General features: G+C 46.8%; 1 protein-coding gene and 1 pseudogene across 9 annotated transcripts in view; one reads left to right on the plus strand and one right to left on the minus strand.

The window, feature by feature from the left end:
* Window positions 1–17,658, minus strand: part of DEK1 (calpain-type cysteine protease family) — a 94,797-nt gene that overhangs the window by 17,288 nt on the left and 59,851 nt on the right. The window lies entirely within an intron of this gene.
* LOC147454933 (uncharacterized) lies at window positions 16,184–17,053 on the plus strand (annotated as a pseudogene).

A 17,658-nucleotide genomic window follows, 5' to 3' on the forward strand; every position in this document is an offset into this window, starting at 1 on the left:
CTCGTGTTCTCATTTATGGCATTAGCAGAGGATGTGGGTTCTTTAGATACGCTAGATTCAATCTTAGGACATGTTCTTTTTATATGAACTTGATGTGACAATGATAACATCGGCCTTCCTTAGAATAAATACTTCGTTCTTCTGACGTGATGTATCCTCCTAAAATTCCTTGTGCTACTTTTTCATATGGGGTGATCTTAGCTTTACCCTTAGATTCATTTTGAGTGTTCTTTTCTGAGAGACTAGAGGAAGATTGGTTAGAAAAGTGTTCTTACCGTTCTGCGGGTTCTGAGGAGTCTAAGAGGTACTTTGAGAAGTCTTGTTCTCCTTCAACTTTACCTTATTGTGCTTCATCTCTTGTGCGAGAGTAATTGCTACCGCCTTGTTGAGATCTACGGGGTCGAGGACTTCGATATCAAACCTGATATAGTCGTCCAACCCGAACATAAAACCCTCTTTGCGCTTCGCATCCGATTTGCGTAATTGGGTGCCAAGCTGCAAAACACGGTTAGAAAAAGACATGAGTGAGGTACCATTTTGCTTGAGATTGCCCCAATCTTCTTTTAACCGTGCTAGGTACTTAGGTGGCAAGAACCGCGCCTTGAGCTTGTCCTGGAAGTCGACGCCCCTTTCTACCTCGGCTTCCTCTAGGTGCGTGGCCAACTGCTCCTCTTGCCATGCTTGATACCAATCAATGGCATCGTCGGCAAGATACATGGCTGCCGTCAAAACTTTGCTATTTCCTATCTTCTTAGTTGTCGCAAAATAAGCATTAAATTGATGCAACCAAGAATGAATAACATTAGCATCCATCTTACCGTCATACTTACTAAATGTCAACTTCTCGGTGACGGGGTTGTTAGAGTCCGAATCTTAGCTTGCGCCACTTCATGAACCACCAACATCTTTGACTGGCTCGGGTTTCGAGGTGAGTAGGACCAACTCTTGCATACATTGGCCTCTCTGCGCCTCACGATCTAACTCCGAGGCCGCTCGTCTTTCTTCGCGTTCGCGATCCAATTCTGCTTTTCTTTCTTCGACCGCCAAGCGCGCTTGCTCGCGCTCACACGCTAAGGCTGCCGTTCTTTCTTCGCGCTCGCGCTCCAAGGCGGCCCGTTGCGCTTCTTGTCGTATCATCATGTCCATCATCATCTTGACCAAAGCCTCCATAGGATTTGGTGCAACCCTTGGCGTAGTTAGAGAAGAGGGCGGGTCGGAAAAACCTCCTGGTGTGGAAAATTCTTCTTCGCCACCTCCATGCTTATCACCTCCATGCCAAGTATCCATTCCGCTTCGAATGATGACCATACAATGAAGTCTTGGGTTCATAAGTTCACGAGTAACTTGGGTTCTTGTGGTTCTTGGGTTCTTGAGGGTCTTGAGTTCTTGAAGTTCTTGAGTGTCTTGAGTTCGTGAGGTTCTTCTTTAGCTTGCAATCTATGTTAGAGAAGGATCTTCTCTTACTCGAGCTCCTCTCTTGCCCGCGGGCGCACCCCTTGGCAGCCTTGCGCTCACACCAAGGTTGTTTTTTCCCACCTCACGTCAATTGGCCACCCGCTAAGTGCACAATCCGCTCTCAATGAGTGAAAAGAGAAACAAGAGGAGGCTGGACAAGCCCTTCTTTCTTGGGTTTCCTGTCACTCTTCAAAAACACGATTAGGAATCGACATGCCGAAGTGGACTTAGGTTACGTGCGACCGCAACAAGCAAAAAAAAAAAATTGTGGTTCTTTCTTTGAGTGATATAGAATACTATCAAAGCCTTGATACCAATGTTAGGTGCAGCGGAAGTAAATGTTGAACTTTGCTCAAGATAAGTGCTCCGAACTGTGCTCAAGGGTTCCTTTTAATTACGGAAGGGAGAGCCTTCCGTTCCTTTAGTGAGAGTGCAAATGATCATAAACAAAGTGGTAAACACTGTGATTGAAGGTGCTCAAACTGAGAGATAGAGAGAGAAGAATACGACACCAGAATGTTGTAAAACTCTCCTCCAAAGGCCCCACTCTCTATGGCGACAACGGTCTACTATTGATTGCACAAATCTCTACAATGCAATGGACTTGCCGACGATGTCGACGACAATGAGGACGACGACGAGACGGGCTGAAAACTGAAAACGCTACGGGCTGAAATCTGCAAATCTTGTATCTGCTGAATTCTGACTATATGTCGATGACGACGGCGATGATGACGAGGCGCTGAAAACGCAGATGCTGAAATCTGCGAATAGCGGGCTGAATCTGCAAACTCTGGCTGATATGACCGTGCAAGGAGGATCTGCTGCAGGAAGGTGAGATCTGCGAGGTTTGGGGGCTATGGATCGGAATCTAACTGCTGAAAATGGAAAACGCTGATGCAAGTGAAGGTTCTGTCGTCGGGAATCTGCAAAACATTGATGGTAGACTGCAATTGCAAAAACGCTGGGCTGATCTGCTGTTTGTTGCAAAAACGCTAGGGAATCTGCTATGAATCTGTGAATGCCAGGCTGATCTGCAAGTTGCAAAACGCTGAGGCTGATATGCAAATGCTGAAAATGCTAGGCTGTCTTGATGGCTGAAAAACACTAGGAGTTCCTGTCGGGGGTCTTGCTGTCGGGGGTCTTGCTGAGAAGGTGCACTGCCAAACACTGGGTCCCTGTTGCCTCTTCTGCCAGAAAGTGCTAGCGCTAGGTTTTCTTATATAGTAGCTTGTCAAAATTGCCCTACCCAGTTTCCCAACAAAGTCACTTAATAATAATAAGGAAAAATGGCTAAAATAGGGAAAATGGTTTCTATGCACTGTAAAATGCTCCTGATGGGTACTGACTGTAATCTGATGATCATGTTGTGTGCAACCAGAGGAAATGCAACTACGTTGAGTGCTTGGACATGCACGGCCTACACATAGGCTCACAAAGGTGCCAGAACACTTCCTAAGCTAACCTAAACCCTAGTCATGAAGTAGCTTGTCCACATGCACATAGGGATAGATGTGCACGTGACACCCACCCCCACACTCCCCTCCCTTTTGATGCCCCGTGCGTAGAGAGAGAAAGTTGAGAAAATTAAAGCGTAGAGAGAGAAAAATTAAAGTGCAGAGAGAAGAAGAAGAAGAAGAAGAGAAAATTAAAGTGTAGAGAGAGAGAAAATTAAAGCGTAGAGAGAAAACCTGCGCGCATAGAGAGAGAAAACCTACACGTGTAGAGAGAGGAAATATATATATATATATATATATATATATATATATATATATATATATATATATATATATTTCCTCTCTCTTGAATTATGTAAGTGCCGGTGAATATCCACCCAGGTGATTTTTCCCCCTCTTTTCCTTCCCCGCTTTATCTTCTTCTTCACTTCATTCCATCTCCCTCCCTCTCCTTTTGCGGCCTTCAATCATGAGGAAACTAAATGGCAAGGATGGCCCTATGGAGGATGCCATTCAAAAATGCTAAGAAGAAATGAGCGAGTCCGTCAACAAGATTAATCGCCACCTCCTAGGTACTATTAAGGCACTCGACGAGCACGTGTCGGCACAAGAAAGCACGATACACACTTGAGGATCGTGTGAAGGCCCAAGATGAGGAAATCGCACTATTCAAGAAAGAGCTTGCAAAGGTGCGATCGCAAAATGTCCTCGAAAAGGGAGAGCTTCAACCCTCAGTAATTGAAGAGCTTAACACGATTTAAGAACAAGTGCGGGCCATCAAAGAAGGTGAGGAGCAACCACCTCGTGGGTAGATGTCATCACAAAGACCCAACAAAAAGCAGAAGAGGCCGAGAAATGGATCGAGATTGTCAAGAAAGGAAAGGGCAAGGAAATAACCCCCACCCCCACACCAACCATCAATAACCTGACACTAGAAGAGGAGCAAAGGAGACGTGTGCGGGTCTTACACGTAAGGATATGTGGCCTCAGAAATAATGTGGGTGAAGAGGTGAAAGAACTCATGACTCTGGTGGGGGTTAACGAGCAGCCGCATATGAGATCTTGGAGAGTGGGCAATAAGAAAAGTGGGAGCAATGGAGAAACCACGAAGGAAAGGGCATCCTCCGTTTTCCCTCCATGGAAGCGAAGGACTTCTTGAAGAAGAGACCGACTCAATGTTAGGACTGTCCATCACCAGACAATATTAGGGGACTCAATATAAGGAGACTGACTCATACTAGGGGACTTCAATGTTAGGACTGCCCATCACCAAACAATATTTTATGATACTTCCGAGGAGATGCTTAGGGAGCTAGACGTTATAGAGATGGGCCTATCTAGAGTATCACAAGATCAGGAGTACATTGAGTATGGCGGATACTTGATAGATATGGGAACAGCACATAGATTGACCATTTTGAATGGCCTACAAAGATTTTCGGCAGTTGGAGGTTTTACATGCTTTCCACATCGACATGGTGCTAGTACGGTGGATTATGTTATGGCCCAGCCAGGTCTCATTCCATTCTTTCAGGATTTCATGGTGGGCACTAGGCCAGTTGGAGTAGCGGTTGATCATGCTATCTTGTCTTTCACTCTTACGTTTCAGTTCAGCACAGCTCCATTAGGAGAGGTCCCCACGCACACTCAGTATACCTTCATGAGGGAGACCGATTCTGTGTATTTGGATGAGGTATACAGGCAACTATGCACACAGGAACCCGACAGCCACTAGATGAACTCACTCAAATATTGACAAAGACGCTCCATGATGCAACATTAGAGGCGTGCCCCACAGTCAACCTACACGGAGACGATCAGGGAGCATGTCCCAAAACAATTGGTATGATGAGGAGTGTAGAGAGACGAGGATCAAATTACAGAGGGAAGTGCTCATGGGTATTACCACACATAGATAGTCACGGATTATCTTTCGCTGCCTAGTGCGACGAAAGAAAAGGACTTATCTATCTCAGCTAGAGCGGGATCTGTATCAGCTATTTATAAGTCAAGACTCAAGCGAAGCATGGAGGCTATTCCACAAGCATTTACCACCACCAGCGGTCACCTCCACAGAGACATGGGGGGAATATACCACATCTCTCTACACAGCATCAGGGCAACCACCTTTGCCGGACCCACTAGAGACATGCCTTGAGACATGTACTTTCTTTACTACGGAGAGGGTAAGGAAAGCCATTGACAGGATGAAGACAAGGAGAGCACATGATCATGATGCTCTGCTAGCAAAGCACTTCATCCATGCCAGAGATATGCTTGCAGAGCTTCTTGCTATGATGTTTAATCGAGCCATGTATGAAGGCTTTCCTGAGACTTGGAATATGTCTACGATTGTGCCTATTTTCAAGTCAAGAGATCCCATGATTCCCGACAATTATCGCACCATCGTGGTTGGTCACACATTTGCTAGGCTGTACGCATCCGTTCTTGAGCAAGAGCTGAGTAGATGGGTAGAGTGAGAGGGTCACATCAGTCACATCATCTGGTCTGTCAACCATAATTGCAATTTCCTGTGTCTGGTCTATGATCCCCTGTGTCTTCAAGCCCAAAACTGGCCAAGGCTCACTTCTATGGGAAAAAGTGATTTAGTCCCGTCGATGGAACCATGTAACCGCCCTGTACAATCCAAAAAGGGCGGTAGACTTTTCTTCAAACCTTGATTTAGCTTTCACCCATTATTAGTGGTCTATTTTACCTGTACTTTCAAGACACAACAAACGGGAGAGGGATACAGGCTGCTAGATTGCACCTGTATGAGTAGACAAACACCAGATTGGCCCCTAACTTAGGCGCCCCTTTCGGTATTTCTTTCGGGAATAAACGCTGTGGCTCCCTACAAGCTGCCCCGCACAAACTCGGATGAATTTCCACTGTTCCAGCCCGATTTCGGCAACATAACTGTACTAGAACCCTTCACGGTCAGTATTCCCACGTATTAAATGACTTTCCCGACGCATACGGGCACTTTGCAAAACCTGGCGAGAATCTGCAGCACGCTGAATTCTCTGTTTTCAGCCCTGAAAATGCGCCAGATCACCTGTACAGCGGTCCCCTTGCATCCCCGAACCTCCTGGGGGTATTAGGGTCCGTTTAGGGCCAAAACCCTAAACCTGCAAAAATACACAGCAGGCTGTAATTTACTGTTTCGGGCTCCGTTTCACGTGCCGGTCGCATCCGTAGCAAGTCCTCGAGCTCCCGCACCTGTAGGGCTACTTGCACTTTGAATCGGACGAGATTTCCGGCGTGAAACCTCTCCGAATTCACCTGTACCTGCGGAGGGATTAGCCGCTAGCTAATCCAATACCTGTGCAAGAGGCTCTTGCCTCGGCAATCGCGCATGAACCCACACAACTGCACATTGGTCAAATGAAGAGCCCACTAGAGGGGCATAACATACTGCCAAAGGGGAGAGAGAGGGCAGTGCGTAGTGTGCAGGGCATCACTCCTGGCACCGCACTGTGCATAAGAGGGAAAGCAAGCACTCCATAGCTCTTAACCTGTGACAAAAACTGAAAATGAGGCTCTCCCCCTCCTAAATTCAGCGCCACTTCTTGTTGCATGAGGCAAGTGCACCAGAAGGTGCCACTTGGCACATTTATAAGCATTTTCCCGTTTCGGGGTTGCCGTCTAAAAATATCACAACCGGTTGCCCAGTTGACTTCACGGAAGAGTAAGAAAATGTTCCCCTTGTCATTCCGGTGACGTCAACACATTTTCAGGTCCCAAAATAGCAGTTCCCTAAATTTTAGGAGATGCTGCCATTGTATCTTTCTAGGTCATCCGACCCTCTTTGTACACTGTGGCCACACCCATAATTGAAATGTAGCCTCAGTAGCAAAGGATTCCACTTTGGCTAGTCAATGACCCCACTTGGCTAACCATAGTCCTTGTCCAACCTTAGTGCTCTCTTGCCCTCAGGACAGTTCCACACTAGCTATGCAATGCAAGGTAGTTAGATTTCTCGAGGGGTGTTTCCAAAAAGTGAAAGTAAATAGATAATAAGAAAGAAATCAACAAAAAGGATAGATAGTAGTCACACGCTGGTGACATACCCCCCTCTTGAAATCTCAAACATCCTCGTTTGCATCTATGTCGTACATGCTTACTATCAACACTGATGTATTCAACACCTGTCGACACATATACGACACATACATGCTCATTGTCAACCCTAGTGTATTCAACACCTTGTCGACTCATGTATTGCCTGCGTGTGAACCCTGTCCCAATGACATAGTGGTAGCTGCGCACTCTGCCATTGCTTTGAGTCACTAACTTTCCAATGACAAAATGGTAGCTGCACATATTGCCACTGTCTTATAGTACACGTTGGATCTCGTAACGCTTTCGAGCATACCCAAACCGACAGTTTAAGAATGCAGTTACACATGTACTCTTGAATAGAAGCAATCACTGTATCCTTGACAAACTGACAAGAAATACTCACTTCTATAGCACTAACCAAACTTTTGGACATTCCATAAGAGCAATTGCCAAACTGAAAATCTGTACAGCTCTAACATTCATGTAACAGGTATTTGATTTGAGCTCACTTTAAATACCATGTACATCATTTGTTTCAGAAGCCATTGTCACACTGACAATCCATTTAGCTTTGAAACTTAAGGGGTCAAGGTAGGTTGCAAATCGAAGGCTTCCAGGTAAAGTGATAACACAATTGGTGACTCTACAAGTTCACCTTCTTCCATTCACTTAGCATCCATTGGTGGATAGTTTCTGAACTTGACCAAGTATCGCCTAGCAACCTTGCCTTTCACTTTCCTTTCTTTGTGTGCCAAAAATCTATTCCGGGACCAAGATCTCGTCAAGTTCCTCGACTTCCGGCTGATCTTCAGCTGGCATATCTTTTAGCACATCACCCACATAGCGTCTGAGAAGACTCACATGAAACGCATTGTGAATCTTCCAACTGTCAGGCAATTTCAGCCTATATGCAACATCACTGATTATGTCGTATACTTGAAAAGGCCCATAGTAACGCATGCTGAGCTTTGGAAACAGTCTTTCCTTGCCCTTCACCTTCTTTAACCTTGCCTTTTCAAAGCGTAAAAGCACCCAATCACCAAGTGAATATACCACTTCACGACGGTGACGATCAGCTGCTTTCTTTTGCTTTGCCTGAGTCCTTTCTAAGGCCACTTTGACCTTCTTGTACATTTCATCCATGTCCTGAACATACTTATCTGCTTCAAATATCTTGTCCTTTGTATGCAGTATGGGAGGAACTTTCTTGCCACCTTCAACTATCTCAAAGGGTGCCTTGCCAGTTGATGAATGCACTCTATTATTGTATGCATACTCTACCAATGGCAAATACTGCTCCCACTTTCCTTTATACTCTGACACATAGCACTTGAGCAGATCTAAGACAGTAGAATTTGCCTCTTCTGACTGCCCATCTGTTTGAGGATGAAATGACGAAGAGAATTTGAGCGTGGTGCCTATATTCTCAAACAAACCTCTCCAGACCAAACTTGTCATGCGTGGATCACGGTCGCTAACAATCGACTGTGGCATGTCATGATACTTGAAAATATTGCTCATAAACAAGCGTGCCATATGATCTGGCTTTATCTTCTTCCTGACAGGAATAAAATCAGCCTGTTTGTTGAATCTGCAAATAATGGTCCAAATACCATCGTTTCCTGTCTGCGTTCTCGGAAGATCAAAGATAAAATCCATAGCAATACTTTCCCATGGTTTATCTAGAATAGGTAGTGGTTGCAATAACCATGGTGCCTTTTGCCTGTCAAACTTGACCTTTTGGCATATTAGGCATTCTCGCACAAAGGCATCCACATCTCTTCTCAATGTAGGCCATTAGAAGAATGTCTCAACCGCTTTAACTGTAGCATCGATACCACGATGCCCTGCATACGGTGGGACATGACTCTCTTCCATAACTTTGCGTCGCAATGGCTTTGTGAAACACAATCTGCCATGCATCATCATGAACGCATCTTTGAGAAGATAGTGTTCATGACGTTGTCCATCCATTAGCTGCTCGAAGACCCTTGCAAAATCTTCATCATTTGCAAGCATAGTCCCAAAAAGCTTCGGACATCATGCACCGTCTTCAAATTTGGCCATGACTTGATCGCTTCAACTTTTGCAGGATCCATTCTGACACCATCCTTTGAGACAATGTGTCCCAGAAAGTGAATCTCTTCCAAAAAAAAACTCACTTTTCTTTGCATTGATGAGCAACCTATGACTGCGTAGCTCTTTGAACACAATGGCCAAGTGATGCCTAAGCTCCTCTTCATTCTTTGAGTAGACTATCATGTCATCAAAGAATGTACCAACAAACTGCTGGTGTGGACGGAAAATTATGTCCATCATCCTATTGAACGTAGCAGGAGCATTTGTGAGACCAAAGGGCATCACTAAAAATTCGTAAAGGCCAAACGTCGTTCTAAAAGCAGTCTTGTGCACATCCTCTGATCTAACGCGGATCTGATGGTACCCACTATTTAGAGCTATCCTGCTAAACATAGCTGCTCCTTCTAATTTGTCCATAATATCATCAATTCTAGGTATAGAGAACCTATTCTTGATGGTATTCTTGTTCAGTGCACGGTAGTCGATGCACATACGCCATGAGCCATCCTTTTTCTGCACCAACAACACTGGAGAACAGAATGGAGATGAACTGGGCTGAATCAGCCCCTTTTCTAAGAGCTCATGTACTTGGCCCATTATCTCTTTCTGCTGAGCCGCACTAACCCTGTACGGAGGCTTATTTGGTGGGCTACTGCCTGGCACCAAATCTATCGCATGGTCCTCGGGTCTCTCTGGCGGTAATTGAGAAGGTAATGAATCGGAAAAACAGTCACTATACTGTTGTAAAAACATTGACCTTTCTTTATCTAGCACAGATAAATTTGATTCATCACAATCTGACACTTCACGTGCAAAAACCAAGTACGCAGAAAGATGCTTTTTCATTACAGAAGTAATAGCAGAAGCTGATACAGTAGGAATAGACTCCCCTTTAAGCTTTACATCCAGAATATGAGTCTTTCCCCTGCTCTGTACAGTGATCTTTTTGTTGTAGGCATCCATGATTCCCTGTACACGAAACAACCAAGGAATACCTAACAACACATCACATCCGTCCAGTGGCATGATGTAAAATTCTTCAGCATCTACATAGGACTGGATATGTAGACGCAACTTTCCAATGATGGGTGTCACAGCCTCTGTATGGCAAGGACATGCCAAACCTGCCTCTGCTGTATACCCCATCTCTTCAGGTCTGATTCCCAACTTTGAAGCCAATTCTGGGGAAATAAAGTTGGCTTTGGCACCTAGATCAAAGAAGATAAGCACTGTTTGATTCCTGACCTTTCCCCATGCTCTGCAAAGCTCACTTGCATCTGAATTTGGCTTATCGCCCACCATATCTGGCACTAGACCAGCCATGGGCTTCTTTCCTTTCTTGTCTTCCTTGTCATCAGAATCAACTGGCCTTTTCTTTGTAGGACAATTGTAAGCAATGTGGCCAGGCTGCTCACATATAAAGCATTTGTTCTCTATCCTCAGGACCTTCTTTTGCTCTTCTGACTTGCGAGGAAAACGTCTTTTCCATTTCTTTGTTGGTCCTTTTTTTGATTCAGCCGTAGCTTTGTCTTTCCCTGCGTTGGCCGACTCCTGAGTCCCTTTAGGAGCCTCATTGGGAACGTGCTTCTTGGCTGAATTTTTCTTGCCTGATCCTGCCTTGACGCCACTGTTAAATTCACAATCTTCTCCCTTGAGTAAACCATTGCCAGTGTTTGCTACCTCGATGAGCTGCGTCAAAGTAGTGACTTTTGTCTTTGTGCAGTATTTTCTCAATCCTTTGGGTAGGCCACAACAGTATGTTTCAATCTGTTATGTCAATGGCACAAACCTATAGGAGGTTACTGGAAGTAGAGCTTTCCAAAACTTCCGATTGTAATCGTCCAGATTTCTGCAAGTGGCAGCATTTAGATGGTGCCATTCTGTCATGACATCTGCTTCAAAGTCATCAGATAACCATGCTGCTGCAAAAATCTGCTTGAAGTAAATCCATGTGGACGGAGCTTGCCCTTGAAGCAATAAAGTTGTCCACCATTGTCCCGCATTCCCTGTCAAGAAAGTGGCTGCCTTGCGGACCTTTGAAGCCTCTGTAAAGTTTCCCCCTGCATAAGCCTTGTCAAACTGCCGGAGGAATGAGAGAGCCTTGTTCCTGTCATCAAACCCTGTAAAGGTCGTGAATGACACACCTTTGCCACCTTCTTTGTACGGAGTTGGCCTCTCTAGCGGCGTTAAATTGTCATATGGAAGTGACTGAAACATGGGAACACTATTAGGGTTCATCTGTGTTCCTTGGCCGCTATTAACTTGACCTCGAAACGCCATATTTGGCTGCTGATTTGTAATTCCAGCCATACCAAAATTTGCTTGTGGCATCCCAAATTGGCCCTGAGTGCTCTGAAACCCTGGTTGCATACCCATGACATTGTACATGGGGTTAGGCATCATCATTTGAGCACCCCCAAACAGTGTTCCTGGCGTGTAAAACTGATTTCCAGGTGCATGACCAGCCATGCTCTGGAATACGGATCCACCTCCAAAATAACCAGGGTGTACTGAAGGTGGTGGGAAGACCTGTTGCATAGCCTGTAGGTTGCTTCCATGCCCATTAGAACCAGCTATAGGCTGCTGAAAGGTGGCGGGCTGAACTGGTACAGCTTGAAATACTGGCATCTCAGCCACCTGTTCTTGCACCTTAGGCACAGGTTGTGGAGACTGCATGTTCTCCGTCAAGTGTACAGGTGTTTCCATTGACTGTGCGGTATGAATCACCTGTACTCGAGCCTTAACAGGCTTTTGAATATGATCCAGTGACCCAACTTGCTGAGACGGAACAGGAGGTTCCAGAAAGGCTAAAAACCTCGGGTTCTGCATTACTTGTGTGAACATAGCCACAGCAGTAGTCAACTGGGTCCTGAATATATCATCATCCATCTGTGGTGGTCTTGAGGACTCACCCACTTCATGTGTCTGTTGACCCTGTGAAGAGGAAACCTCTTCAGTCACATCATCTGGTCTGTCAGCCATAATTGCAATTTCCTGTGTCTGGTCTATGATCCCCTGTGTCTTCAAGCCCAAAACTGACCAAGGCTCACTTCTATGGGAAAAAGTGATTTAGTCCCGTCGATGGAACCATGTAACCGGCCTGTACAATCCAAAAAGGGCGGTAGACTTTTCTTCAAACCTTGATTTAGCTTTCAACCATTATTAGTCGTCTATTTTACCTGTACTTTCAAGACACAACAAAGGGGAGAGGGATACAGGCTGCTAGATTGCACCTGTATGAGTAGACAGACACCAGATTGGCCCCTAACTTAGGCGCCCCTTTCGGTATTTCTTTATTGTTCAACAGAGGGAATAAACGCTGTGGTTCCCTACAAGCTGCCCCGCACAAACTCGGATGAATTTCCACTGTTCCAGCCCGATTTCGGCAACATAACTGTACTAGAACCCTTCACGGTCAGTATTCCCACGCATTAAATGACTTTCCCGACGCATACGGGCACTTTGCAAAACCTGGCGAGAATCTGCAGCACGCTGAATTCTCTGTTTTCAGCCCTGAAAATGCGCCAGATCACCTATACAGCGGTCCCCTTGCGTCCCCAAACCTCCTGGGGGTATTAGGGTTCGTTTAGGGCCAAATCCCTAAACCTGCAAAAATACACAGCAGGCTGTAATTTACTGTTTCGGGCTCCGTTTTGCGTGCCGGTCGCATCCGTAGCAAGTCCTCGAGCTCCCGCACCTGTAGGGCTACTTGCCCTTTGAATCGGACGAGATTTCTGGCGTGAAACCTCTCCGAATTCACCTGTACCTGCGGGGGGATTAGCCGCTAGCTAATCCAGTACCTGTGCAATCGCGCATGAACCCACACAACTATACATTGGTCAAATGAAGAGCCCACTAGAGGGGCATAACATACTGCCAAAGGGGAGAGAGAGGGCAGTGCGTAGCGTGCAGGGCATCACTCCTGGCACCGCACTGTGCATAAGAGGGAAAGCAAGCACTCCATGGCTCTTAACCTGTGACAAAAACTGAAAATGAGGCTCTCCCCCTCCTAAATTCAGCGCCACTTCTTGTTGCATGAGGCAAGTGCACCAGAAGGTGCCACTTGGCACATTTATAAGCATTTTCCCGTTTCGGGGTTGCCGTCTAAAAATATCACAACCGGTTGCCCAGTTGACTTCACGGAAGAGTAAGAAAATGTTCCCCTTGTCATTCCGGAGGTAATGACGTCAACACATTTTCAAGTCCCAAAATAGCAGTTCCCTAAATTTTAGGAGATGCTGCCATTGTATCTTTCTAGGTCATCCGACCCTCTTTGTACACTGTAGCGACACCCAGAATTGAAATGTAGCCTCTGTGGCAAAGGATTCCACTTTGGCTAGTCAATGACCCCACTTGGCTAACCATAGTCCTTGTCCAACCTTAGTGCTCTCTTGCCCTCAGGCTTGCTCTCCCTCTGGACAGTTCCACACTAGCTATGCAATGCAAGGCAGTTAGATTTCCCAAGGGGTGTTTCCAAAAAGTGAAAGTAAATAGATAATAAGAAAGAAATCAACAAAAAGGATAGATAGTAGTCACACGCTGGTGACACAGACTACAGGACATGGGTGTGCCTATAGAGCTGATATGGGGTATTCTAACTTTATACAGGACAGTGATGGGGCGGGTACGCACTACTGAGGGAATGTCTGACATGATCCACTCCACAATTGGCGTGAAGCAAGGATACCCCCTATCTCCGACTCTTTTTGGGATATATGTAGATGAGTTTTCAGACTATGTAGAACGTCAGGGAGACAGAGGGGCTCAGCTAGCAGGGACATGGATTTCATTGTTACTATATGTTGATGATATTGTGTTGATTTCTGACTCTCCAGAGGGGATGCAGTGTCATTTAGATACTTTGCATACATTTGCTCGTGACATTGGATTCTCTGTCAACCTTGGGAAAACCAAGGTTATGGTGTTCAACACCACACCACAGCAGGTCACGAGGTTAGCACCCACATTTACGTATAGCCGCTTCCACTGTCTGTTCAGAGAGGGTTTCGGACCATTTTCTAGAGTCATGAGATACGAGGATCGGAGATGTCTCGGATTGTACCTGCTAGAGCTGCGCAGACTTAGGGAGAGCTTGCTGAAGACATAAGGGGAGAGACGGTCTCAGAGACAAATCACAGATTTCTTTACACCAACCAGAGGAGAGCCAAAGAAGCAATCGTCACAGCAGATCTCAGAGCCCACCCACACTAGAGATACGTTGATTGACCGAGCCATTCAGCTAGGCAGATCCTGACGCCCACGACCTCAAGGGGTCTCCCACCATCGACAAAGGCTGTAGCAGAAGATACACATCACTCTAGCTCGACATGCAAGACGCCCAATCAGAGTTTTAACCATGGAGGATGTCGATGAGATTGGACGACAACCGATGAGAGATTTCATTTGAAACCACCAAACCCCCCCCCCCCCCCCCCCCCCCCCCCCCCCCCCCCCCCCCCTCCCCCTCCCCTCCCCTCTATCTCGTTTCAATTCCGAATCAGATTCAGATTCATTCCCCGAGTGTTTTAGTGTTAGTTTTCATGGTATCAGATTCACCAATTGTAACTTTTTGGTCTCATAAATCATTTTGGCCTTTCGAAGACGTTACTATAACATTTCATTTCATTTCATTCTCTCTCTCTCCTCTCTCTCTCTCTCTCTCTCTCTCTCTCTCTCCTCTCTCTCTCTCTCCTCTCTCTCTCTCTCTCTCTCTCTCTCTGCCTCTGCAACCCCGCCGTGCTGCCCCTGCGTTGCGCTGCGCTGCCCCACCCCCCCCTCGCGCTCCGCCTCTAGCCCCGTGCTCACGCGCCGTCGAGCTGCCCCGGCAGTCCCACCTCCCCTCGAGCCACTCCCACTCTCTCTGCTCTCGCGCGATGCTGACCCCTCGCTCTTCTATACTTTCTTCTTTCTTCTTCTATGCGAAGAAAGTCTTTTTTTTTTTTTGGGAGCCTTAAGACCATTCTCTCCCCCCCCCCCCCCCTCTCTCTCTCTCTCTCTCTTTGCTATATTCTCCCCCCCTACCCCTCTCTCTCTTTGCCATATTCTCCCCCCCCCCCCCCCCCCCCCCCCCCCCCCCCCTCTCTCTCTCTCTCTCTCTCTCTCTCTCTCTCTCTCTCTCTCTCTCTCTCTCTCTCTCTCTCTCTCTCTCTCTCTCTCTGCCCCTCCCTTGCCATACCTCCTCACGCTCCCCCACCCGCCCATCCTCTGCGGACGGCGACCAAGAATGAGAAAGCTGAACGATAAAGCCGACCCCCTAGAGGATGCCATTCAAAAGTGCAAAGAGGAAATGACAGAGATCATTACCAAGATGAAACGCAATCTCTTTGGCACAATAAACATGCTCGAAGGACGCGTGCTGATCCAAGAAATCAAGATAAGTACGCTGGAAGACCGAGTGACGACCCAAGAGGAAGAGATTGCGTCACTCAAGAAGAATCTCGTTGAAGCACGATCAAGAAACACACTGGAAGAGGGCGAACTGCAACCCTCAGTAATCGAAAAAATCAACACGATCAAGGAGCAAGTACGGGCCATCAAAGAGGGAGAAGAGCAACACAAACAAATGACGACCTCTTGGGTGGATGTTCTTACCAAAACTCAACAGAAGGAGGATGAAGCCGAGAAATGGATCAAGGTGGCCAAGAAAGGAAAAGGCAAGGAGATAACACCCACATCCACACCCACTATCATTAATCAGACACTAGAGGAGGAGCAAAGAAGACGGGTGCGCGCTTTATATGTGAGAATTTGCGGTCTTAAAGACAAAGGCAATGTGGACGAAGAAGTAAAAGAACTCACAGCCTTGATGGGGGTTCATGAGCCGACGCACACAAGGGCATGGAGAGTGGGCAACATAAAGAAAAATGGAAGCAATGGAGAAACCTCAAAAGAAAGAGCACTCATCCTCCGTTTTCCCTCCACGGAAGCGAAGAAGTCCTTGAAGAAAAGACCAACGCTTAAAGAGACTGGCATCTTTCTCGGGGATGATCTCACCCTCTCGCAGATCGCTCATATGCAGGAAGTAATGCCAGAGATTAGAGCGGCAAGGGGAAAAGGCAAGATTGCCTTTTACCGAGATGGAAAAGTAGTAATACTAGAGCGACGCTCCACATGAAGGTGCGAGACTTATGGGACCACACTCAAAGTGGTTGCCTGGAATTGTAATGGATCTATGCGTCTTGATGTGGGTGCTTTGGAGGATAGCTTTACTGGAAGAGACATCATCTTTTACTCTGAGACACACCAAGCCTCACATCAGTGGATACAGATGGGAGACAGCTTACAGACAAGAGACACGCTCAGAGCACAGAGGGCGGGGCTCGGGGGGAGTGGCAGTGTTATTTAGAGAGGATCTGCAGCCACCGATACATATAGCCCGCAGGGACGAGCAGGCTAGGTACACGTGGGTGAGATTGAAAGCAGAAACAAGCAGATATCTCTACCTAGCTATCTGCTACTTTCCCCCGAGTACATCAGTTTATGCATCACCCAGAGGACAATCCCCTTTCTCTATTTTGGATGACGACATATGGGAGTTCTCTAGGGATGGTGACATTATCATCCTAGGGGACTTCAATGCTAGGACTGCCCATCACCAGGCAGTGTTTTATGATACCTCAGAGGAGATACTTAGAGAGCTAGATGTTGTAGAGACGGGCCTGTCCATACTATCACACGATGTGGAATATACTTAGTATGGGCGACACCTAATAAACATGGGCACCGCACATGGATTGGCCATCTTGAACGGCCTACAGAGATTTCCTGCTGCGGGAGGTTTTACATGCTTCCCACACAGACATGGAGCCAACACAGTGGACTACGTCATGGCACAACCAAATCTCATCTCTAGCATCCAGGATCTCACAGTTGGGCCCAGACCCCTTCCAGTTCAGTGTAGCACACAGGCCACAGGTAGCAGCCCCTACTCGCTACACATTCACACGGGAGACGGATTTTGTATACATAGACGGGATCTACAGACGCCTATGCACTGAGGACCCGGGGCGCCCTCTGGAGGAGCTAACTACTATACTGACACAGACATTACATGATGCAGCAGCAGAAGCATCCACACACCCAGCCTGGGCAGAGCCGCCAATCAGGGAGCATGCCTCAGAACAGCTGGTACGATGAGGAGTGCCGCCAGACTAGAGCCAGACTTCAAAGGGAGGTGCTTTTGGGGGACGTCACTCACAGACAGTCACAGATTGACTTCCGACGCCTGGTGCGACGGAAGGAGAGGGCTTTTTTGGCTCGACTCGAATAGGATCTATATCAACTATTCTTGAGTCAGGACTCGCGTGAGGCGTGGCGGCTCTTTCACGGGCAGTCCCCCCCCCCCCCCCCCTTTGCTATTTCCTCCATAGAGACCTTGGGTCAGTACGCATCATCTTTGTACACAATACCTGGACAGCCGCCCCTCCCCAACCCCCCCGATCCATGCCCACACACATGTCTTTTTTTCACCGCTGAGATGGTGAAGAAAGCTATTGACAGGATGAGGACTGGGAGAGCATATGATCATGATGGCTTAGTCGCTGAGCATTTCATGCATGCCAAAGACCTACTAGCAGAGCTTCTAGCAGTTATGTTTAACCGT

The sequence above is a fragment of the Adiantum capillus-veneris genome, chromosome 7 (assembly GCF_014529385.1).
Source record: "Adiantum capillus-veneris isolate H3 chromosome 7, ASM1452938v2, whole genome shotgun sequence".
Lineage (NCBI taxonomy): Eukaryota > Viridiplantae > Streptophyta > Polypodiopsida > Polypodiales > Pteridaceae > Adiantum > Adiantum capillus-veneris.